This window comes from Bubalus bubalis, chromosome 2 (genome assembly GCF_019923935.1).
Source record: "Bubalus bubalis isolate 160015118507 breed Murrah chromosome 2, NDDB_SH_1, whole genome shotgun sequence".
Taxonomy (NCBI): Eukaryota; Metazoa; Chordata; class Mammalia; order Artiodactyla; family Bovidae; genus Bubalus; species Bubalus bubalis.
Window position 1 is genome coordinate 36,458,297 of NC_059158.1, and position 24,591 is coordinate 36,482,887.

General features: G+C 53.5%; 1 protein-coding gene across 4 annotated transcripts in view; it reads right to left on the reverse strand.

The window, feature by feature from the left end:
• FOXP4 (forkhead box P4) overlaps positions 1-6,386 on the reverse strand; it is a 52,872-nt gene extending 46,486 nt beyond the window's left edge. The window contains exon 1 of one of the 4 annotated variants that reach the window (XM_025270206.2): positions 5,917-6,382. The gene's annotated coding sequence lies outside the window, so the exon portion shown is untranslated. Of the gene's footprint in view, positions 1-5,916 lie in introns of all 4 variants that reach the window. The other 3 variants (XM_025270223.2, XM_025270240.2, XM_025270230.2) reach the window with 3 other exon arrangements.
• Between the last annotated feature and the right edge of the window lie 18,205 nt (positions 6,387-24,591).

The following is a 24,591-nucleotide window of genomic DNA, read 5'->3' on the forward strand; positions in this document are numbered from 1 at the left end:
CACTCGGCGCGCACGTCCCAGCGCTCAGGTCTCAGAGATCAAGGAGCTGCCGGCACCTCGCACTGATGCGCTCGCGGAGGCTTCGGGAAACACTGGCCGGGCGAGCAATCCTGAACGAGTGCGCTCAGCCGGGGCGCGAGAACCCGGAGCTCGGCCTCTCCTGGGAACCCCGGAGGCTTCCGAAGGGAAAGATTCCCCCAAGTGGACCGACTACGCTCCCTCAACATCCGACCTTCACAAGCGCCTGCGACTCTGACCCGGCCCGGAGACGACCCGAACTAGAGATGTGGAAGCCTGGAGCAGCACTGCGCCCAAGCACAAGCGGCAGCCGCCCCTCCCTCAGTCTCCTGTAAATCCCGAGTCCCCATCCCTCCCCCAAGCGCTCCCCAGCAGCGTGCCCTTTTCTTCAAGGTGCATACACTCTGCCCAAAGAACCCCCTGAAGGAGAGAGGGGAGGAAGTATATGCTACCCTCTTTTGGACCAACTTCCTTCGGCCTGGGTCTCCTGGAAGCCTGGGCTCCAGATCAGGGAAACCGAATCTGACGGCGTCTGCCCGCTGGCCGCCGGAATGAAGAAACAACAGAAGCCCCTTCACCAGCCCACTGGGCCGGTTTCCCTCCACACAGCTCAGCCCTCCTGCAGGCTCAGCCGCTAGGACGTGGCATCTTGTCCAGGCTGGGGAGTATGGGAACCAGAGCCTGCCCCCCACCACCAGCACCTGTGGGAAAGATCCTCACTGGGGGACTTGCTCCATTTCTGATTTTCCAAGTTGCAAGAGAGCCACCTCTTCTAAAACCACTTTGCGGAGAGACTCTGGCAGCTCAGCGGTGGAAGGCCACCACACACAGCGACGGTTCCACAAGGTTTGTGGAATCCCGGTCTCCAATCCCCGACCCACCCTTCCCTCCAGTCACCGTCATCTGTCTCTCCTTTGCTGCCCAAGGAAATTCTGGGTAACTTCCACCCACTGACCCTGCCTATCTTGAACAAACGTGGGGAGGGGGTCACTAGTCTAGACACCCTACTCTGTAACCGTCTGAGAAAAACTCACCATCTCATCCCCACTCCTTCCCATCTGCATTTGTGGCCCAGGTAAGTATGGTCAGAAACTCCCAGTGGGAGAGAAAAAACCCTTTCCCCACACCCTGAACCACCAATGACCCCACCCAGCTTCTGATCCCAGCTTGGGAGGCTCCAGTTGGGCAGAGGATGGGGCCTGGGGAGGTAGGCAGGGCTGCTGGGCCCAGGCGAACAGGCTGCAGGGGACCAGGATCAAAGGAAGGAAGACCACCAGCCTGGCTGAGGCCAGAATGGCTCACTCCTTGAGGCACTAACAGCTTTGACTCTATAGCCCAGCACACTGTGGCCTTGTCCAAATGGCTATCTTTTGTGCTGGGAGCTCTTGGTTTCTAGGTCAGGCAGGCATGCTCTGAGTCCAGGCTCCTCCCAGGACCCACCTGAATGCTACTTCACAAGCCAACTGTATCTGCAAGCCTAGGTATGGGCGGTGTTGGAATAGAGGGTTCCTGTGCCCTGCAACAGGGCAGCACTGGTCGTGGGTGAAGGTATGCATTTCCATGGAGAATCCAGGAAGGCAACACTGAAAAAGACAGTGACTTCACCCTCAAGGGAAGGAGCTTTTTGCTTCTCCAAGGTGATCCACCCAGAGGTGGGTCCCAGATTGATTTGAGACTGCCAGCCAAATCTATCTTCCATAAGACTGTGTGAGCCAGGGTTCCAAACCATAGGAGTCTCCCTTTTTTGAAGAAAGATGGTACCATTTTTCCTTCTCTGTGTTCTAGGGTATTATCCCTCCCACTTTTGTGTCCATGAGCACCTTAGGATGCTGGGGGGAGGTGGACCTTCCAGGGTCTTGTGCAGCTGAGAGATCCCAAGTCCTGAGCCCAGATCCTCCCTTAAAAGGAAGACAGGAAGGGGAAATCCAGCCTTCTCGCTGGAGGACTGAGGGGCACCCAGGCCTGAGCCCATGAAAGAGGGAGGGGAAGTGGCAGGCCCTCCCATCCTCTCCTTTCTCCCTTCCCCATAGCAGAGGCTCACTGGTGGGAGTTCTAGGAGCCCCACCACTAACTAACTATGTGACCTCAGACAAGCTGTTTCTTCTCTCTAGGCTTTATTTTCCTAACCCTTAAAATGGAGATTAATTTCCAGTCCAGCACATGGCCTGCCAGTGCTGAGAATCTAATAAAAGCTACCCCTTGGTCAGTACTACGGTGTGCCAGGCACTGTTCTAGGTACTTTACACCTGCTCTTCCATCCCACTGGCAAACAGGCTCTCAACTGCTATCACTGACCTACTTTATGTTTAAGAAAACTGCAGTTCGAAGAGCTTAATTAAGTTCTCCAGAGTCCCATCACCACTGGCAGGTTCCAAAGCCTTTTCCCCTGTGACCCATGTTCTGCCCTGGGGAGGCCCGAGTTCCTTGCCCTGAGTTCCAGAGTCCTGGCACCAAGTCATAGGAAGCCACTTCAGCCACTGGAGCCTCAGCATCCAGTCAAAAACAGTGCCCGTCCTGCCCTGGTCTGGGAAGCTGGGAGCTTTTGAAGGGAAACTGTGCCAGAGCTCCTTGGATGGAAGAAAGTATTACTTTGCACTGCTGCTGTTGCTAAGTCACTTCAGTCGTGTGCAACATTGTTCGACCCCATAGATGGCAGCCCACCATGCTCCTGTCTCTGGGATTCTCCAGGCAAGAATACACAGTTTGGGGTATTAGAAAAGCAAAGGCACTGTGCCTGCTTGGGCTGGGCTGGAGGGGTTTGCATTTCAGCTGGAGAGACAGGAAAGCCACCAGGGCAGTGGGGCAGCAAAGGATTAGGAGGTAGAGAAGAAGGGTGCAGCCACGCCAGGCGTGGCAGATCAGGGAAGCCTTCTCAGGGAGATGACCCTTCCCCTCCTTGCACCTCATACTTCTCTTCTGACAAAGACACCCTTGCACCACCCTCCTCTCTCTAATGTCTCATCTGCCTTTCCTACCCTGACAATGTGCAGACCCCAGCCCTCACAGCATGGGCACTCCAATGCCCAGTCTGGGAGCTGCCCAGACAGTGTAGGGGCTCAGCAAACTCTTGGGGGATTAATGGATTAAAGGACCCTCCCACCACTCCCCCAACTTTCCAGCCCCTAAGGAAGAGGTGTGTTTGGAGTAGGGGCCCAGCAGGATATGCACATTCCTGGCAAGAAAGGACCTACCTGCCAGCAGCCAGAAAGGAAGTTTCTGGTCAAAGGCAGAGGAAAGGGGGTGGGGTAGGGGTGTCCAGGTGTGAGAAGGGACAGAGATAGGTCCTTTTGCAAGTTGAGCCACACTAGCCCCCCACCCCACCCCCGCACTCCCCCACACTGGTGTCAGGTCTTTCTCTCCCCAGGGCTCAGGGGTTCACCAGCTCCATAAGTCCTGCAAAACCTGCCCAGGACCAGGAGAGGGAGAGAAAACCCCACCCAGCAATCTAGCCCTTAGTGCCAGAAGAAAAGGTTCCCATGGTCTCGCCCAGCGTAGAGCCAAGGTTAGGATGGGGGAGGGGCAAGGTAGTGAGGGGGGACCCAGGAGAGATTCAGATCTTACAGGAGTCCCAAATTGGGGGGGGCGGGGAGCACAGCCACTTCCACCTGATGCCACTTTGCCCCACTGATGACAGTGGGAGTGACACCAGATGGGGAGCTCAGGAGACAGTCATGCTTCTGAGAGGCTCAGATCTAAGGGTGCCGGAGCGGGCAGACGTCCAGGTGCCCACAGCACAGTCCCAGGGGCCTCCCTCCTGCCTGCCAGGTGACAAAGAGCCCAGAACCCAGGCAAAACAAAGTTTCTCAAGTTAAAACAAAAACAAAACAAGCCTGCAGATTTCCCCTCCCCTGCAGCAGTTTTCTGCCAGGTTGGGCAGGGTTGGCTGAGGTGGGTGGCTCTCCTTAAAGCAGCTGGGGCCTGGCAAGCTTATTGGGCCTTTACCCCTTCCTCCCACCCCTGCCCCACCCACTGGCTTACTAGGAAGGTCATCAGCTTGAAATGCCCAGTGCCAGTAGCGTTCAGTCCTGGGTTCCCACAAAAAGTGAATTTCTGGGTTCAAATTCTTGGTGTCGAGGTCTCCATTACCCGCTGTGTTCTACAATGGCACTGGTCAGACTCTCCCTCGGCTACAGGCTGTATACATGATCCCACAGCTCCTTCCTTCTGGGTGGGAGAAGGGGGCACCCAGGCGAGCCTCCAGCTCCAACCCTAGCTGCCTCTCAAACTGTGCTCCTCAACCCCTCAATCCCAGACCCAACACAGTTGGCTTTGGGACAGTCCAGGCACGTGCTTTAACGGAGGATGAAGATGCTCAAGTTCAAGTGAAAACCCGCATTGGCCAAAATGCTCCTGGGCTTTTCTCAGCAACCACTGGGATGACAGCTTCAGACTCGGGTTTTCTCCTGGGGCACCTCACCTCCAACTCCTGCTCCGGTCTCTGAGGTCAAACAGCAGGGAGACCCGGCCAAAGGATGCAAGACATGCGGGAGATCTCCAGACGGCTTAAACCCAGGCACCGAGGGAGCGAGGAAATCAGCGGGGCGGGAGTTGGCAAGAGAAGCCGGCGATGCACACGGCCGAGCCGGGGGTTCTATATGGGCTCAGGGTCTCGGCATTCCCATATACTCTTCTCCCAACCAAGAGAGTCCGGGTGGGACGCCCAAGTGTTCACGAGGTCGCCCCAATTGGAGAGAAGGAATCCGCAGCCGTTAGGGCCTCTGACTCAGAATCCGCCTCCCGCGAAAGCACACGCTCCTTTGCCGGGAAGGCCAGGACCCCAGGCAGCTCAAGGCGCCCCGCTTTCTAGCGCCTCGGGCTCTAGCCAGGCTCAGCTCAAGTTAGTTAGGCGTTCGTTGATAGGGAGCGCAAGGCTGGAGCGCTGCCGGGGTGACCGCCGCTCGGGGAGAAGTGTTTGCGGGGGGCCTGTCTTCTGGGAAGATGCCACAGTTCTGGGTCTGAGGAGGGGGGTCCTACTTGGTTATCCCGGGGCACTCTTCCCAGGCGACCTCCGAACCCTGCTGCCGCCTTCTCTCTTCCCCTGTATGGCGAGGCGGGGCTCTCTCCAAATGGGGCGAATAAAGATACCCACAGGGTCAGCCCCCCACCCTCCAGCACCGGCGCACAAAATCACAAGAGGCCGCTTCTAGACGCTCTCAAGTCCCCAAGAAGTTTTCCTCTCGTATGTCCCAGCCGACCCAGGGATGGAGGAAAGGAGACGCCTGGCCCCGGAACCTCCGAGATGCGACCCCAGCAAACCGAGTCCCCTCCTCATCCAAAGCGCGGCGAGTTGGACTGCGGTCTCCCCCGTCCCCATTTGTCTGCCTCCGGCGCGTCTTGGGGAGTCCTAGACAGACTGGGGTTGGGGGAGCCCACTTCACTACTTCCCTCCCCGGCTCAGCAAAGTCTAGGCCGGGAGGTACTCTTTGTCTTACTCGGGGAGTGGGGTGGGGGGGGGGTGTGTGTGCGGTGGTCGCTCCCCCAGACACCCCATTCCCCGCGGGTAGGCCGGGAGGGGGCCGGTCCTAGATTCTTGGGGGGATGGCGGGCCTTAATAGCCTCTCCAGCCCCCCACCCCCACCCTGGCCGACCTCCGCTGCCCACTCCCCGCCGCCGCGCCGTAGACCCCACCTGTTCCCCAGGCAGCTCGCAGCCGCGGGGGCCTGAGCCTGGGGCTGGGTGTCGCGGCCCCGCGGGGTCAGGGCGCCGCAGCCGGCCCAGGCTGGAACAAAGTGCGCCGGCCTGGGCCCGGCTCCTCCCGGCGCCCGGCGCGTCTCCGGCGGGCAGTTTGCAAACACAAAGTGAGCCAGTGAGCGGACGAGAGAGTGCGCGAGCCAGGGAGTTGGGCTGGTCGCCGGCCCAGCCCCCACCCGCGTCCCCGGGCTCGGCCAGCCACCTTACCTGTCCGGCCCGGCCGCTCCGTGCGGGCTCCGGCCCGTCAGCCCGCGCGGGGCATGGGGCTCGCTCGGGTCGCCGCCCGGGCCCGCCGCCACCGCCGCCTGCTGGGGCTGCCCCTCCGCGCCGCCCGGCGCCGCGCAGCTCCCGGGCGCCCTCCCTCCGCGCCGCGCCGGCCGCCCGCCCGCCGCGCGCCCTAGCCTCGCCGGGGCATCGCACTTTGGGGGCGGCTCGGCTTGCTTCGGCTTTGCTCCTCCTTCTCGATCCTCCCGCGACGCTTGTCCGCTCGCTTCGCCGCCGGGGCTCCGGGACCCCGGCGTCCCCGCCCCCGGCCCAGCCCTGGTTCCGGCCCGGGCTCCTCCCCGCCGCGCCGCCGCCGCCGCCTGCGCCGCGCCCTCTTCGCGGGCTGGGGGGGTGGGGGGCGCTCCGTCCCGGCCGCCGGCCGCACGCTCCGGTCCGTAGGGGCGGCCGGCTCCCGACTCCGAGGGGCTGCGACTGAGCCCGGGCAGCGAGTGGCTGCGAGCGGGCGGCACGCGGGCGGGGCGGGAGGGGGCGGGGGAGGCGGGGAAGGAGGGAGCGCGCCGAGAGCCAGGGAGGAGGGAGCCGGCGCGCGGCGGAGGGAGGGCAGACCAACTTCTAGCGCTACCATAATTCGCCTAAAGCAGGTGCAGCAACTTTCACCCGGCCCCGCAGCCGGCGGCGAGCGAAAGGAGACCACGTGGACCAAACTTTAGAGGAAGAAAAAGTGGGGAAGACATAGGGCTGCGAATCTGTAAAAAGGCGGTGGGGGTGGGGGGAAGTGGAGGGATCCCAGGGATTCACTCTGGCTTTGCGAATCCCAAGGCGCGCTTCGCAAACCCCAGCCTTTCTCTGGAGTCTGGAGGGACGGCCAAGCCCTTGCTCCCACACGGTTCATTGGTTCCCGGCGGGCTGTGCCCGGCGCAGGGAGTGGCCGGGGGCCGGGGGGTGCCCAGGGTCCGGAGCGGGTGTCCTTCCTCCCCTCCCTTCTGCGCCCCGCTGCGTAGGGCCGGGGGGCGTGTGCTTTTGAAGCTGGGTAGAGTGGTGGTGGCGGGGAGACTCCTCTGGGCTTTGTGAAACGGTCACCCCGGGCGCGCGCCGCCTCCCTATCCGGAAGGGGAATTTCCCATAAAGTGCTCTACGAACCAGTGAAAAAGGGGCCCAAAGCCGGATCCGCGCGGGCAGAGCGGAGTGCAAAGTAGAAGCAATTATCCGGACAAATTAGATTGTAAACAAAACTCAACGTCTTTTGCCTGAGGGCGGGGAAGTGCGCGAGGAGGAACCCGAGGGATTGTGGCTGGAGCCAAGGTGTGTCTTTGGGTTGGGAGGGGGAAGTCCGGATGAGGAAAGGCCCAGATCCAAGGGGGAGGGCTCTGCTGGTAGCAGGCGCCCCACGCGCAGAGACTCGTGGAAATCTGAATAAATTCTCTCTCCGCCTTCTAACCCCAAAACATCTCCGATCTGGCTCTGTGTGTTGCAGTGACGAGAGGTGAGGGACACCTCAGAGCTTGTCACGGACTGGCCGTGACCAAGGGAGGGCCCAGCTGTGAGAGGAGGCTAGGAAGGCCGTGGCCCTAGAAGGCTCTTCTGGCCCAAATCCCCCGAGGCAGGTGGAGACGGGCAGACACGGGATGCTCCGGTGGATTGGGAACTTCTGGTGCCTTGGGGATGCCGGGGCTGTGGCCTGTGGAGAGAGGATTTCTTGGAAGAGGAGCCTTTCCAAGGGGACTTGGAAGAAAAAGAGAGATTTCCTCTTGGGTTCTCCCCGCTTTACTCCGTCCCTTTTCTGCGGGTGCAGATGACCAGTTGGAGCTGTCCTGTGTGTGCTGCCTGTGCAGGTCCAGCTCCTATGTATCTGCTCTGCATGGGGCAGGTGTGACAGGCATATTCAGGTTCTGCTGGAGCTTTTCAGATAGCTAGCTGGGAAATCGCTGGGAGGAGGACCCTGAGCGCCTTGTATGTGGATACCACAGGTCCTTTCCAGTGTAGCAATAACGGAAGCATTAAGAATAAAATAACCACAGCTAACATTTGAGTTGTACCACATGCCAGGCATAGGACTCATTTCATCTTTGCCATAACCCTATAAGTAGATAGTCCTGTGACCTCCATTTTACAAAAAAGTTAAGTTCACCTGTCCACGCTTACCTGACTGGTAAGGGATGAAGCAGGATTCCAACCAGAGCTACTTCAGTGAGGCCTTTGAAGCAGCGCTGCCCGCTTGTGGGTTACCTGAGGAGTACAGTTTAGGAGGAAGGAAGTCTTTGGTGGTGTGATTCTATGTATTTTCTGTGGAGGGTCAGCTCTGGTGGGAGTCAGGGCATGTGGACGGGCCTGAGCCTGACCTGGAGTTGACAGGTCCTATGTAACCCCAGCTGCATGATGACCATGCCCCTCGGGCCTCCTTCACTCCTCCCTCCTTCTCCTGCAGAGATTTCAGGTGGGGTGAAACTAAGGACTTTCAATACAGAAGAAGGAATGAGGTGACATCCAGTGGGTTTCTCCAGTTGTTTTCTGTCTGGCTCTCTGGCCCACTGCATCCTTTCCCATCACCCTCTTGCAGCAGCCCTCCGCACCTCATACATGGATTCACTTGGCCAAAGGGATTTCCCTAAGAAATGATTTTCATTTTACCATTATCTTCAGGTCAGTTCAGTTCCCAGCACCCCATGAGTCACAGTGGGGGGCCCAAGGGAGGCAAAAGATCCTGTCTGGTCCTCACCTAAAGGGCAATTTAATTAGGAAACAAGGTCTTACTAATGACATATACAGAACACACACGCCCAAATTAAAACAGCCGGTCCAAAGCCTTTCTTTCTGGATGCAGGGGCTCCAGAAAAAGGTTCTAAAGAGTAGCCCTTGGCTCCTAAGCAGAAGCAACTGTGATTAGGTAGGAGGGTCCTCTTTCCGTCTGTCTTTGTTTCTTCAAAGGGTCCCAGGGTCAGGGCCTATGATGTGACAAGAACAAGGGCCCATGGCCTGGCCCTACTAGGGAGGCCATGATTAAGAGCACAGAGGCTGGAGTGAGGCAGCCTAGGGTTGAACTTCAGCATCTGTCACTTACCAGCTGTGTGATCCGGGCAAGTTATAGGATAGAGCCGCAGTTTCCTCATCCATGACCTTGGGAGAATGCCTCCTGGGGTTTGGAGGGTAGCATGAAAAAGCCTGGGCAAAGCATCTAGCTCTGTGCCTATTCATCACATATTTTCCATAAACACTCACTTTCTGTTTTGTGAGCCCCAGTTTCCTCACCTAAAAACGAGAATACTGACTTCACAAAATCGTAGATCATACGTACGTCTGCAGTTGATACTTGTAAGTGCCTGCTGTGTGCCAGGCACTTGGTTCACATGCTGTTCCGCTGCTTCACCCCAGGCAAAGTGGCTCTTCTCATTTTACGGTGAGGCACTCAAGTTCAGGGGCTCCCAGGTGGCAAAGTGGTAAAAAAAAAAACAAAACACCCTGCCAGTGCAGGAGATGCAAGAGACACAGGTTCGATCCCTGGGTTGAGAAGATCCCTTGGAGGAGGAAATGGCAATCACTCCAGTATTCCTGCTAGGAAAATCCCATGGACAGAAGAGCCTGGTGGGCTACAGTCCACAGGGTCGCAGAGAGTCGGACACAACTGAACACACACGTCACACCACTACTACTCAAGCTCAGAGAAGTCAGGCAACTTCCCCCAGGTCACAGACCTAGAAGGTGGTGCAGCGAGGATTCACCCTCAGGTCTTCATGCCCTGAAGAGATGCCCTTTCCCAGGGTCAGCTACCTCCCTGTTCTGGGGATGAAGTGGGTTCAGTCATGTCCAACTCTTTGTGACCCCATTGACTGCAGCATGCTAGGCCTCCCTGTCCATCGCCAACTCCCAGAGTTTACTCAAACTCATGTCCGTTGAGTTGGTGATGCCATCCAACCATCTCATCCTCTGTCATCCCCTTCTCTTCCTGCCTTCAATCTTTCCAAGCATCAGGGTCTTTTCCAATGAGTCAGTTCTTTGCATCAGGTGGCCAAAGTGTTGGAGTTTCAGCTTCAGCATCAGTCCTTCCAATGAATATTCAGGACTGATTTCCTTTAGGATGGACTGGTTGGATCTCCTTGCGGTCCAAGGGACTCGCAAGAGCCTTCTCCAATACTACAGTTCAAAAGCATCAATTCTTTGGTGCTCAGCTTTCTTTATAGTCCAACTCTCACATCCATACATGACCACTGGAAAAACCATAGCTTTGACTAGATGGACCTTTGTTGGCAAAGTAATGTCTCTGCTTTTTAGTATGCCGTCTAGGTTGGTCATAACTTTTCTTCCAAGGAACAAGTGTCTTTTAATTTCATGGCTGCAGTCACCATCTGCAGTGATTTTGGAGCCCCCAAAAATAAAGTCTGTCACTGTTTCCGCTGTTTCCCCATCTATTTGCCATGAAGTGATGGAACAAGATGAAGTGGGTCAATGGGTATGTTCTTAGTACCAGACCCGACATTGGGGGTGGGGGTGCCCTCTATTCCCACAGTCCCCACACATCTAGACTCAGATATTTTATGTTTCCATTCATCTGATTGCTTGAATCTTACTTCTTTTCCCCCTTCAAAACCTTTTTTTTTTTTTTTAAGGGAATTCCCTGGTAGTCCAGTGGTTAAGACTAGACACTTTCACTGCTGTGGGCCTGGGATTTAATCCCTGGTTGGGGAACAAAGATCCACACAGCATAAGAACAACAACAACCCAAACTGGTTTTTAGTTAATTAAGGAACAAAACATTACCAACAAAAGGTAGTGGCTCAACACCTGAGTATATACCGATAGAAATGCATAATGCGTTCAGCAAAAGACAGATACTAAAATGGTTGAATGGTAGAATAGTGCTATTCACGATAGCCATTAGCTGTAGAATGGGTGAATAAATGCTGATATTCTCATGCATGGGCTAGCACTTGGTAATGAGAATGAACAAGCCATAGGCACACCCAGCAATGAGGAGAAGTCTCACAAACAATGTTGAGCATAAAAATCAGTCACGCCTTTGGCTGGAACTCCGATCTTCCAGTAATTCACCAAAATGTCCAACACAAAGGGAAGGAGGAGGGGCACCCACCCCTTTCTCTCTAGGCCTTTCAGAAAACATGGAGTCAGTCCTTTGCCCACATTCATGGGAATCTACAAAAAAGGTGATATTGTAGATATCAAGGGAATGGACACTGTTCAAAAAGGAATGCCCCCCAAATGGTACCATAACAAAACTGGAAGAGTCTACCATGTTACCCAGTATGCTTTTGGCATCCTTATAAACAACTTAAGGGCAAGATTCTTGTCAAGAGAATTAATGTACGTATAGAGTATATTGAGGCTTCCCAGGTGATGCTTGTGGTAAAGAACCCACCTGCCAGTACAGGAGTCCTAAGAGATGCGGGTTCGATTCCTGGGGTGGAAAGATCCCCTGGAGGCAGGCATAGCAACCCACTCTTGCCTGGAGAATCCCAACGACAGAGGAACCTGGCGGGCTATAGTCCATGGAGTCACAAAGAGTCAGACTCCACGAAAGTGACTTAGCACACACGGCACGCCTAGAACATATTAAGCACTCTAAGAGCCGAGATAGCTTCCTGAAACTTGTGAAGGAAAATGATCAGGAAAAAGAAGGAAGGACTTCCCTGGTGGTCCAGTGGTTAAGAATACATCTACCAATGCAGGGGGATGGGTTCAATCTGTGGCCCGGGAAGATGCCACATGCCACAGAGCAAGTAAGCCTGGGTGCCAGGACTATGAAACCCTTGAGCCTAGGGCCTGCACACCACGACAAGAGAGGGTAGCTCCCACTCATTGCAGCTAGAGCAAGCTCTGGTACAGCAACAAAGACCCAGTGCAGCGAAAAATAAATCAATAAACGCCCCCCCCCCCCGAAAAAAAAGAAGGAAGCTAAAGAGAAAGGTACTTAGGTTCAACTGAATCACCAGCCTGCTCCACCCAGAGAAGCACACTTCATGAAAACCAATGGAAAGAAGCCTGAACTGTTGGAGCCCATCCCCTGTGAGTTCATGACATGATGCGTGTAAAGAATCTAAAAGACCTGGAGTGAAAAAAAAAAAAAAAGGCCAGTCACAGAATTATCTGAAATTCAAAAATCAATCGAACGAAATTGACAAGATAGAACTCAGGAGAGTGGCAGCTCTAGGTGGGGGAATAACTTGGGGTTCCTGGGGGATTGGGAATACTTTGTGTTTTTTGAATTTGGGATTTGGTTACAGGGGTGTGCTCACTTTATGACAACTGAGCTGGTGTGCACTTACGATTTGTGCATCTTTATGCTTAAAAAAAAAAAAAAAGCCTACTAATTGTTACTGATAAAATTGAGATTCTTCCATATCCCTTCTTCCCTTTCTCCATCCTTCCTTTGCCAGAGGTAGCCAGTTTCCAGAAGCTAGGAGGTAGTCTTCCCAAGTAAGTTTTATATATACCCTTAGTCATTTAGTGTGGCTTTGGTGTCTTAAAATGTTAAATAAAATGTATCCTTCTGCTCCTTGCTTTTCCTATTTGTTGGTGGTGGTATTCTTTACTAAATTTCATGTTGCTGAGGTTAATTCAGGTTTGCTACGTGCATCTCTGGGTCATTAATTGGAAAGACTGATGAAGATCGTTCTGTCACATCTGTGGGCTCCCATTTCTTTACCCAGCCTCCCAGTGACAGTTGGGTTGTTTGGCTGTTGTGGCCACACTGCAGTGGGCTTTGAGCAGTGTCCCACCCCACCCCAACGCCACCCCCTCCCCCCAACCAGGGCCTTCTGCCTCTCTCCTGTTTGCCTCCTGCTCAGTCAAGTTGACCTTCTTTCTCTCTGTGCTTCCTCCACTCACTCTGGAATCTTCTCCCCTCCCCATCTCCCAGCTGTCCCTCCCCACCCTGCTTCCCAATCTTTCTGACTCAGAAAGACCCAGGGTCTGTGCTGGGTGGAGGTGGGGGAGGGATGGAAGAGGGTAGCCTCTTTCTTTGCCACAAAGGCCCCTGTTCCCCAAGATAAATGACGATTTAAACAAAGAAATATTTCATTAAGGGTTGATATCTTAATGAACTGTGCCAGGAACCTCCAAGGCACTCTCCAGACTCTCCCCCTTATTAAGGGGGGCTCCTACCCTGGGGTGGGGGAGGCTTATCAGTTTACCATATTGCCCTGAGTAGAGGACCATGCAGTGTGGGAAGCTGTCCCAGGGGACTGTGGAGGAGGGGAAGGCACCCAGGCCCGGGGGGTGGGCCAGGTTGCCCCTCTTGGTAGCAGACTGGCCCAGTGCTGGGCCCTGGAAAATGTTTGCAGGGCTCACTTTTAGGCTCTTAGAGATGCAGGCCTTGTCCATGGGGTGGTGGGAAGGGGACTCTGCACTCCTTGGTGGAAAATCATTCATTAAGGAACAAGAAATGAACAATAACCTGACAAGCAGTGGACGATTTTTCCATCAATTAGAACACAGTGTCTTTGGGTGAAATGAGACGACCCCCACCCCGCCCCAATCCCATGGAGGGATTTTCAGAGAGAGAGAGAGCAGGACATAGGCAGGGATGGGCCTAGAAAGCAGACCCAGCACACTTCCTCTGTTCACGCACCACACCCAGCCATTCCCCAAGGCAGGGGTGGTGGGGAATGCCCCAGAGACAAAGAAAGGTGAGGGAGGAGTGCATAGATGAGAATCCCTTCTCTTTTCCTGCAGTTCATCCTTCAAGAGCTACCCCACTTCTTCCTTCCTCAGAAAGATGCTTCTGATTGGGACTTCTCTGATGGTCCAGTGGCTAAGACTCCAGGCTTCCAATGCAGGGGGCCCCGGGGTTCAATCCTTGGTCAGGGAACTAGATCCCACATGCCACAACTAGGAGTTCACATGCCAGAACTAAAGAGCGCAGATCCTGCATGCTGCAGCGAAGACCCAACACAACCAAATAATTAAAATATCAAAAAAGAAGAAAGAAAACCCCACAGACTTAAATCCCAATTCTGTCACTTTCTAGCCTGAAATCCTGAAGCAGCAGGGCTTAATCTCAGTTTTTTCAACTCCAGAAAAGGGAGCAAGATGGTCTGGCAGAGATAGTGAAAGACTGTAACACCTGTAGGGTTCCCTGCGGAGGCATCCTGTAGATCAAAGCCATGCTCAGTCTCTCTTGATCACCCCAGCCCACTTCCATCTCTTTCCCACTCCTCCTTAGCTGCTTATGTTGATGTTACAATGTGTTGTTGGATAATTATTATTTCATAAGCACCAAGCAACTTCTAATACATTGTTTTCTTCCTTCACTGTTTAACCAAGTATGCCTCATCTCTCTAACTAGATAATAAACTGAGGTCAGAGCCCACAATTTTAGTCATTTTGGGATTTCCTCTTACGCCCAGCCTAGTGTGTTTTGCACAGTAAACGCTTGTTGATTTGGTTTGATTATTATTTGATAGTTTTTTTTTTTTTTTAATAGTCTGACACCTCAGGGCAAGTCGGTCCGCTGCAGGTAATAGCGAAGGAGCTGTAGAACCCATGCAGTTCCTGTGTCTTCAGTGATTGGAGGGAAAGAGCTGGGGGTCGAGGTGAGGACTTGGATTGAAAATGGGACATGATAGGACTTCCCTGGTGGTCCAGTGGTTAAGAGTCTGCCTGCCAATGCAGGGGACAGGGGTTCGATCCCTGGTCCGGGAGGATCCCACGTGCCGAGGGGTAACTAAGCCCGTGCACCGCAACTGCTGAGCCCACGCTCTGGAGTCTGTGCTCCGAAACGAGAGGAGCCACTGTGGTGAGAAGCCCACACACTGCAACTAGAGCGTAGCCCCTACTCTCTGCCACTGGAGAAAGCCCACACACAGCAACGAAGACCCAGCACAGCCAAAAATAAAACAAGTAAAATTTTGAAAATGGGACAAGACGGCATCCTCACTCCCTCGGGGCTGTCCCTGCCTCCGTGCGCCTCCCGCTCTTTCCATCACCGCTTGCTGCGCCCTTTCTGCATGTCCACTGTTGGAGATGCCTTCAGAACTCTGTACTCGGAAAGGGAAACATTCTTTCCCTGAGGAAACTGGAGGGCCTGGGGTTTGGGGTCTCGGTCACTGGCACTGGAGGGTGAGGTGGGATGTGAAGGAGGAAAGTCAAAACCAAGGTGACCTCACACTGGAAATAGCCATGACCTACTGAGTATCTGTTTACCAGGCACTTTTCATAAGTATCGCTGATCCTCACAGTAGTCCTAGTGTTGAATTTTATTTTGTTTGTTTGTAAAGAGAAAGCAGTTCCCCAAATGGCAGAGGCAATCGATGTAGGGTGGGTAAAGGGGAAAGAAGTGACAGTCTTATTTTATTTATGTATGTACTTGGTTGCCCTGGGTCCTAGTTGCGGCACTCAGGATCTTCCATCTTCATTGCGGCGTGCCGGATCTTTAGTTGTGGCGTGCAAACTCTTAATTGCATCATGTGGGATCTAATTCCCTGACCAGGGATCGAACCCGGCCCCCCTGCATTGGGAGTGCAGAGTCTTAGCCACTGGAGCCCCCTGCATTGGGAGAGTGGAACCTTAGCTCCTGGACTGTTGGGGAAGTCCCAAGAGCATCTTCGTTAAGTCACTGATTGTGTGTGGCATCTGGCAGGGCCCGTGGAGTGGGGCTCACACACTTTCCTGGGCTTCCTCACTCTGGTTTGAGTCCACTCCATGCCAGGCCAGGAGTCCAGGGCCCACCTCCTTCCCAGTTCTCCTGCATCCCCTCTTCTTTCTGGTTTTCTCTCTTCCAGATTCTTTTGCTCTTGACCCCTGGCCCTCCAGCCCTCAAGACCTCTCTCATGGTTGCTGGGCAGCAGGAATTCCCCGGAGCCAGGCATCCAAAGGCTGGAGTGGGGCTGAATCTTCATTAGAGAAGAACCAACTGTGCACCAGTCACTGTGTAACGCGTTCGTTATGGGTGACGTCATTTCACCTCCCGGCCGCCCTCTGAGATGATATAGCGGATGCTGTGGGTGCCCTGTCTGCGTGCCCTCACCCTGCTCTCACCACTTATACCCCCAAGGCTTCCAGTTACCTACCTGCCTATCTCTGCCTGAGGGCTTCCTCTGGGCTTTGGACCGTTCTTTGCCAGTATGTGGGAGACCAGAAGTGCTGGGGATTTAACACCATCCAGGAGAGCCCTTGGAGAAGGCAATGGCACCCCACTCCAGTACTCTTGCCTGGAAAATCGCATGGACGGAGACGGAGGAGCCTGGTAGGCTGCAGTCCATGGGGTCGCGAACAGTCGGACACGTCTGAGCGACTTCACTTTCACTTTTCACTTTCATGCATTGGAGAAGGAAATGGCAACCCACTCCAGTGTTCTTGCCTGGAGATTCCCAGGGACGGAGGAGCCTGGTGGCTGCCGTCTATGGCATCGCACAGAGTCGGACACGACTGAAGTGACTTAGCAGCAGCAGGAGAGCCCATGACGGAAGGGCAGTGGTGTGTAAATAACCCTCCTCCATCACCCCTGTGCTGGGGTCACTGAGGTGTGAAATCTACATGCACTCCCAGGGTTTCCCAGCAGGACGGAACCCACCTGAGGAGCTGGCTTGGTGACCAACCTGATTGCTTTTCTTCCTCTCCTTATCTTACTCCCCTACTTCTCTGCTGGTGTTTCCTTTACCACCTAAATCACTCATGTATACTGGAAGAGTGGTCTCAGGATACCTGCTTCTGGGGGAACCCAGCCTAAGTCAGGTGGGTACCATCATCCTCATTTTACAAATGAGAAGACTCAAAGCTTTGAGAGGTTGAAACTCACAACCAGTTCCACAATTATGTAAGTGAAGTGCCTGCATTCATACCCTGGCTTGTTAGACGCCAGAATATCCACTTCATTGCTCTACCGTATGCCTTCTTTTTAAAAAAATTTTTAATTAAAAAAATTTTGGAGTATAATTGCTTTATCATGTTGTGTTAGTTTCTGCTGTACAACAACGTGAATCAGCTATCTGTATATATATATCTCCTCCCTCTTGAGCCTCCCTCCTAACCCACCCCATCCCACCCTCTAGGTCATCACAGAGCTCCCTGTGATACATAGCAGCTTCCCACTAGCTCTCTGTTTTACACATGGTAGCCTATATATGTCAGGAGAAGGCAATGGCACCCCACTCCAGTACTCTTGCCTGGAAAATACCATGGATGGAGGAGCCTGGAAGGCTGCAGTCCATGGGGTCACGAAGAGCCAGACACGACTAAGCGACTTCACTTTCACTTTTCACTTTCACACATTGGAGAAGGAAATGGCAACCCACTCCAGTACTCTTGCCTGGAGAATCCCAGGGATGGGAGAGCCTGGTGGGCTGCCGTCTATGGGGTCGCACAGAGTCGGACACAACTGAAGCGACTTAGCAGCAGCAGCAGCAGCCTATATATGTCAGAGCTACTCTCTCAATTCATTCCAGCCTCCCCTTTATTGCTCAACTGTATGCCTTCTTGAGGGCCCTGCCGCTCTGCCCCCAAAGCCTGGGGAGCAGGGTGGGTCGGCTGTGCACTGGCTGGAAACAGAGAGTGTTTCCAGGTCACCCAGCCCTCCCTGCTTCCCCGTGGGCCCCTGGCCAGGAATCAGAGCCAGTTCCTGGATCATGGACAGAAAGAGAAGCAAACACCCACAAGACTGCCTACAGGATGAATGGAAAAAAGTGAATGCCACTTGGAGTGCTAGAAAAGAAGAGAGAGCCAGAGGTATGAAGCTTACTGGACTCGGGACTGAGGAATCTTTCCAAGTCTTTGCCTGTGATCAGACTTCCCTACATGCAACAGCCCCTGTAAAGAGGAGGAACCGGGGTGAGAGGTGGGAAGAGATGTCTTGATAGTGGAGTTTGCTCAGCCTCAGACTCTGGAAAGTCCCTTTCTGGGAACCTCAGGCACAGGGAGAAATTGGCCAGTGTCTTCCATGAGTATGAAGGTGGGCACTTTGTGGGGGTGACCTGAGCCCCGTAAAGACAAAATTTCATGGACAGAACATCATGCAATTTTTTACCTGGTTGGGTTTCATGACACCTTTGTCTTAGTTTACGTTCTAGAAGCAGACTCTGATGCAAGAGTCCGAGCTCAAGTTGGGAATGGAAAAGTGGGGGACTGGGGAGATAGGCCCACATCGGGAGTGTTAGCATGTACTGTGAGAGGGGCATGGTCCCACTGGGGAACCCCAAAAGACATTTGAGACATGCTCCTAGTTGTCCATATGATAAGGCAAGAAAGTTGGGGTATTTATCCACCAACTCCCTCTTTGCCATTGTTGGAAGACTGCTTCCAGATACAATAATTCTCCAGCATTTCGGGATTGTCCTGAGCTTGAGCCAAGGGTGTTTCCATGGCCAGAAAGAGGAAAAAAAAAAAATAATAACCCTCAGGCAAAGGGCAGGAGTTGGCAGTAAGCAACCTTCTTCATTTGGAGGTAAGGGCCGAGAGACATGGGCAGAATGTCTGGCCACACTCTGCCCTCCTCCTTGACGTCTCCTCTTCATGTGCCTTTGTGGGTTTGCATCATCTCCTTGAATGCTCGGGGTTCTCAAGGCTTCTGTCAAGCTACATGTCCCCTTGGACAATCCTGTGTACTCTCATGGGTTTAACTACCATCTGAGTTGGTCCAAGTAGCCTTGGACTTCTCTCCACCCTTACCCGATGTCTGGGAGCCTCCAGTGCTGGCATTCCCAACGTGTCCCAGACCCAAATTATCATCCAAAGACATACCCTAACTCTGCATCTTCTCCTCCGTGGTGGCATTAGAACCCACTCAGTCACTTTAGAAACTATTATTAGAAATCACCCCTTGATTCTCCCTAGCCCTCCTTTTCACATCCAGTCATCAAGTCTTGTGGATGTGGCTTCCAAAGTGTTTCTGAGAGTCATTCCCTCTGCTCCATCCCCACTCCTATTGCCACCAGCTGGGCCCTCATCATCTTCTACTTGGGGTGTTCCAGTAGCCTCCTAAATGACTCCCGTTTCCAACCTCATCCCCACCCTGTACCTCCTTCTAGCTCCTCTTCCACACTGGTCAAAGAGTTCAATCTACAATGCCAACCTGAACTTTCGATGTCTTGTTCAAGACCCATTCCTGAAGGGCCAACCAATTTCAAGCATGTTGGTCTGGTGTACAGAGCACAGTATCTCTCTTGAACCTTCAATTCCTTCCCTGGCCACTTCCAGCTCTGCTGCTTTGGCCTTGTGGTGTGTGTGCTGTGCTCCTTCCTCTCAGGCTGTGCCCTCTGCTTGGAATACTTTTTTTTTTTTAACTTGCTTTCATAGCTGATTCTAAGACCCAGCTTAGATGACACCTTCTCTCAGAAGTTTTCCTTGAATGCTCCAAGCTGGATTAGACACTCTTCTTTTGTGTTCTTACATTGGTGCAAACATCAGAAAATTCACTGCAAATGGGCTTAAATAACAACGGGAATAGATTGACTTGTGTAATTGCATCAAGGGGTAGGGCTTGCTGCAGATGATGTGTGATCCAGGGACTTAAGAAACGATGCTGTGGTAGTCTCCGTATTGCTAACTCTGCCTTACCCTGGGTGGGCTTCATTCTCAGAGTCCTTGGAGGGACTCCCATAACTTCAGACTCACATCCTGCCCAGTTCAGTGCAGTGAACTGTTCAAGCAAATGGTGACTTATTGAGACCTGTCTCAGAAGTTACTTGTTCCTCTCCAAATCAATCAAAATGTCCAAGGGCTTAGCGCATTCTACTTCAGCAGTTGGCAAAGTATGGCCAGCTTGTTTCTGTAATGGCAGAGTTCGGTAATGGAGGAAGAAATGAGAAAACTTTTTCTATAAAAAGATAGATAGTAAATATTTTAGGTTTGGTGGGCTGAAGCAAAAATCAAGGATATTATGTAGTGACCAATGTAATAAGACAGAAAACAAATTTCCACAAAATCTTTATGGATGGAATTACAATAATAATTGAGTACAATTTTGGTAATAAATGGTCTGCCAGTGAGGAAAAAGGGATTTTTTTGATTGGGGGGTAGGACAACACTTTGCTTAGTTGGAGTTCAAAGTTAATGCTCCTTACCATCAGATCGATGGCAAAAGTTCATCTATGAAAATTAGTTCACAGACCAGGGTCTGTGAACAAACCCCCCACAAACTCAGGCAGGGGTCTTCCCTGGTGGTCCAGTGGTTAAGACCCTGCGATTCCACTGCAAGGGGCGTGGGTTTGATCCCTGGTCAGGTGACTAAGATCCTGCATGCCTCGTGGTGCGGCCAAAAAATTCAAAAAAACAAACAACAACAAAAACAACAGGCAGGATTTGGTCCGGGGCCCAAAGTTTGCAGACCCCTCCCCTGAATTAAATCAAACTATTATCAAGCTAAAGGAAGAGACCCTGGGAAGCTGGAGAAGGAGACAGCGAACCATATGGATGGTGGAGATAACGTCAGTGCCACGGGGCCTCAGGTGTGGGGCTACCTTTGTGACTCGCCATTCACGGTCAGGCTGTAGGACATTTTATCAGACATTTCTTTTAAGACTAGTTTAAGTCACTAGGGCCCAGGAACCTGATGCCATCCCTAAAACATAGGCAGGGCAAAGGTGGTTGTACCCCTTCAACAGAAGGGAAATGATGCTCAGAGAAAAGTGACTCATCTGAGGTTTCCCAGCAAGGCCTCTCTGAGATACCTTTGAGGATTCTAAGACGTGAGCCTTGGGACGGGTGCTTTGCTGAGTGAGTAACTGAACAGTTATGGTATGCCCTAGTTAGAGGGCAGAGGCTAGGCCAGCAGCAGTACAGGCTAGCCTAGACATGTCCTGGGAGGCTAGGTCTTTGGTGGACTCTGTGACATCCAAGGGTCAGTCTCCTGGGATGGGCATGGTCAACACGTTTTCTCAGGAACCCAGCTCTGTTTCAAGAGTCTCTGGGCTTAGGTCTGTCTCCCAAGGAGGACAGGTGATATCAGCCTGGTAGTCCTGAGCTAGAGAGAAATTAGGCTGCAGGCAAGAATGCCCGGGACACAGCCAACGAATTTGACCGCTCACCTTGTTGCCTCCAGCCTCTGGGCCTGGCCTCATCGGTCCCTGAAGAGCACTCTGGTGACTGCGGGCCAGGGTGTGGTTTAAACCTTGATTTGGAGATGACCCCAAGGTGGGGGCAGGCTGTGGGCAGCCCTCCTCCAGGGCTGACCTGGCCTCAGGCAGGGCTGTCCATGGCCAGGGAAGGGCCTTCGGGAGCGCAGAGGCAGCCAGAAGTGAAGGATGGTTGCTGGGGTCCTTTCCAGGATATATGCATGAGGATATATGGATACCGATTGTGTGGGCGCTCACTGGTCTCACGCATGTATTTACACACTCCCATGGGCAGATGGCCATACCCTGCCCATCTTCACTACCAGGATCTCACACTCACACCCTCACATACTCCTATGGTTTCCCACACTTGTATACACACCCCCCTGCTTACACCCCATATTCACACACATCTGTATTCATTTCCTAGCTCTGCCGTCACAGAGTACCACACACTGGATGACTGCAAGCAGCAGAATTTGGTTATTGTCTCACGGTTTTGGAGGCTAGACATCCAAAACCACGGTTCTGGCTGAGATCTGTAGGGGTGGCTCCTTCTCTAATTCTTGCTAGTTTCTGTCAGCCTCAGGCATCCCTTGGCTTGTAGCTGCCTCGCTCCAATGCCTGCCTCCGTCGTCACGCAGACGTGGGTTTCTGTGTTTCCACACAGACACCTCTGTTTCAGGACACTCGTCATTGCATGAGGGACCACTCGACTCCAGTGTAACCTCGTCTGAACGGATTATATCTGCAGTGACCCTGTTTCCGAGTGTAAGGTCATATTCTGAGGTGCTGGGGGTTAGGACTTCAATATATCTTTTTGGGGGGGGACACATTTGACCCATAACAACACCTTACGGCCATAAAAATGTCACATGTACATATTATATCCCCACAGTGGCACACAGATGTATACGCTCAAAGTCACACAGACACATGTTCACACATTCTCATAGTCACAGGATGACACATACCCACATCCACCACCAGGATCACACACACACACCCCTCCATTACACACATGCACACATACACACACACTCTGCTTCAGTCTCCTGGTGTTACACACCCCTCACAGTTGCTCCTTCACACGCCTGCATGCCCGGCCTCCCTCTGACACATTCCTCACCCCACCCCGGGGCCACACTCGGAGGCCACCCCGCGGGGGTCATGCTCTGAGACCCACACTTGGCTTGTACCTCTCACATCCTCTCCCACCCACACAGTCTCTCCGGTTCTGACTCCTCCTCCATCCAGCACACTCGATCCCCAAGCAACCCTCAGGGTCCAGGAGGCAGCAGCCAGCCGGGGCGGTGTTGGGGGGGGTCCCCCTGCCCCACTGCAGCCGGGCACCAGGTGGAGAGCCCCCTGCCGGCTGGGACCCGGAGCCCCCCAACAAGTCTTCTCCATCTTGGACTCCCACTCTTCCCTCTCTGGGGCAGACAGACACACGGACACACGCACGCACGCTCTCATGCTCAGCCCCATGCCCCTCCGGCAGCCCCACGGCAGCAGTCTGTTCCTCATTATGGGCCAATGCGCCTGTTTACTCACCCAGCTGGAGATGGTTAGAGAGTGATAAATAATGAAAGAGAAAACAGGCTTTTCCCCTCTGCGGCTTCTATTTATGTAACATGTGTCACAGCTCACTCACAGACTTTGTTTCAGAGCTGGTTGCAGGAAATAGTTTATTTTTTCCGGACGGTGGCTTGGGGGGCGGGGTGGGGGGGGACTCGGGGTTTGGGTTTCTGGTCTCACGCCCATGGGAGTTTCGGGATCTGGTTCCCAGAGTTGTTCTCCCCTGGTGCCTCCCCTCCCCCCCTCCCCCCTCCCCCACGACAGCTCCGAGGCCAACGTCATGGCTCAAGGCTGCCTCAGAACTGGGTTTTCTGATTCCACTAATTCGCAAGGAGGTAGGGTGGTTGGGGGCCCCTCCCAGCTGCCTGTGAAACCCCTCAAACAGATGGGTTTAAGAGCCACAGAGCTTGAGGCTAGGACTCCCTGAAAGGAGTAGGTGTGACAGGGGGTTTCCCAGGTAGCCTGCACCTGTTAGGGAGGAGGGTACACAAGAATCCTTTCTGTTAGATATCAATAATAGGGACTTCCTTGGTGGTCCAGTGGTTGAGAATCTGCCTTGCAGTGCAGGGGACATGGGTTCGATCCCTGATTTGGGAACTAAGATCCCACCTGCCTTGGAGCAGCTAAGCCTGAGTGCAGCAACTACTGAGCCCAAGCACCACAACCAGAGAGTCCAAGCGCCGCAACCGAGGATCCCACGTGCCGCAACTGACACTCGGTGCAGCCAAGTAAGTAACATTTTAAAACACGGATCATAGATCCATGCCCTGTGTCCACTTAGCCCTTTCGTGTCCACGGTCTCTCTGAGGCTTCGTCACTTTCAGCGGCTCCTTCCCGGGTGAGAGAGATTGAGGAATGGGAACCCAGAGGGACTGACTGGCTCACTTGGTTGTGAAGAGCCAGGACTTCAAACTCACCCCACCCACCACCTCCCCTCTCCCAGGGCACCTCCCTGGGAAGAGTTCTTGTCCACTTAAGACACACCAAGGCATGTGGGAGTGTTTACCAACGTGTGGGGGCTTGGAAGGTAGTGGACGTGAGCTGTCAGAGGTCTGAGAGTGGGCTGCCTCCCCATTCTTCCCCCAGGACCAAGGCGGGCATCCTTTGAGAGATGCTCCGGGGAGAGAAGCAGCAGCAGGAAGTGGTCCTCCTTCCTGACCCTCCAGTGCAGAGAGGGCTTTGGGAAGTTTAAAGACAACCTGCCCCCTTGCATCCTGTCTCTTTTGCCAGGGCAGGGAGCCCATGCCTTATTTGACATGGAGCCTCATTGTGGGAGGGTGGTCCCAGACCACTTGTTGGGGGAACCCCAGAAGGTACTGACCTCTGAGGAATGCAGGGTCTCCTTGGAAGATGGGCTGAGAAGCCCCAACTCCAGCAGACTTGGTGTGTACATGCGAGTGTGTGTGTGTGTGTGTGTGTGTACATGCACAGATGACACGGGATCAGTCCTGCCTAAGTGGCCTCAGGGATCTTTTGGGGGATTGCTCCACAGGGAATCTCCTGGCTATGGGGAGAAGAGGCCACATTCCCAAGACAAGGATTTTTGAACGGGTGTCTGACAAGCATAAGAACACACAGTGAGGATTCAGTGAAAAAGAGAAAAAGCGTGATAGAGGTGGTTTTCAAATTTACTGGGTGTCAGGATCCCAGGAGAGTTAATTCAACGCTGATGCCCAGCCTCACCCCTGGGTGTTAGTTCAGAAGGTGGAGAGTGTCCAGGAATCGACATGGCTGACAAGGTCCTGGGAATTCTGAGATGGGTGGTTTCCCAGAGGCTTGGAGACAGTAGCGTCCTCGGTGGGCTCAGGAGGCACCCCCCAGCCCTCTCCCCCAGTGAGAAGGAAGCTTTACAGTCAGGAGAAAATCTGACTTTCCCCAAAGAATGGCAATGAATCGGTCAGAAGAATAATGAAATTGATTTGGTTGGAAAGAAGGGAGAGGGGAAGGGAGGGAGGGTAGAGGAATGGAAGGAAGGGAAATGAGCTTGGTACACTCAGGCACCAGGCTGAGTTATATGGCATTTGGATCTGTCTGCTCTGACTTTGGGACATCCATCCCCACTTCTGGAGCCTGAAACGCTGTC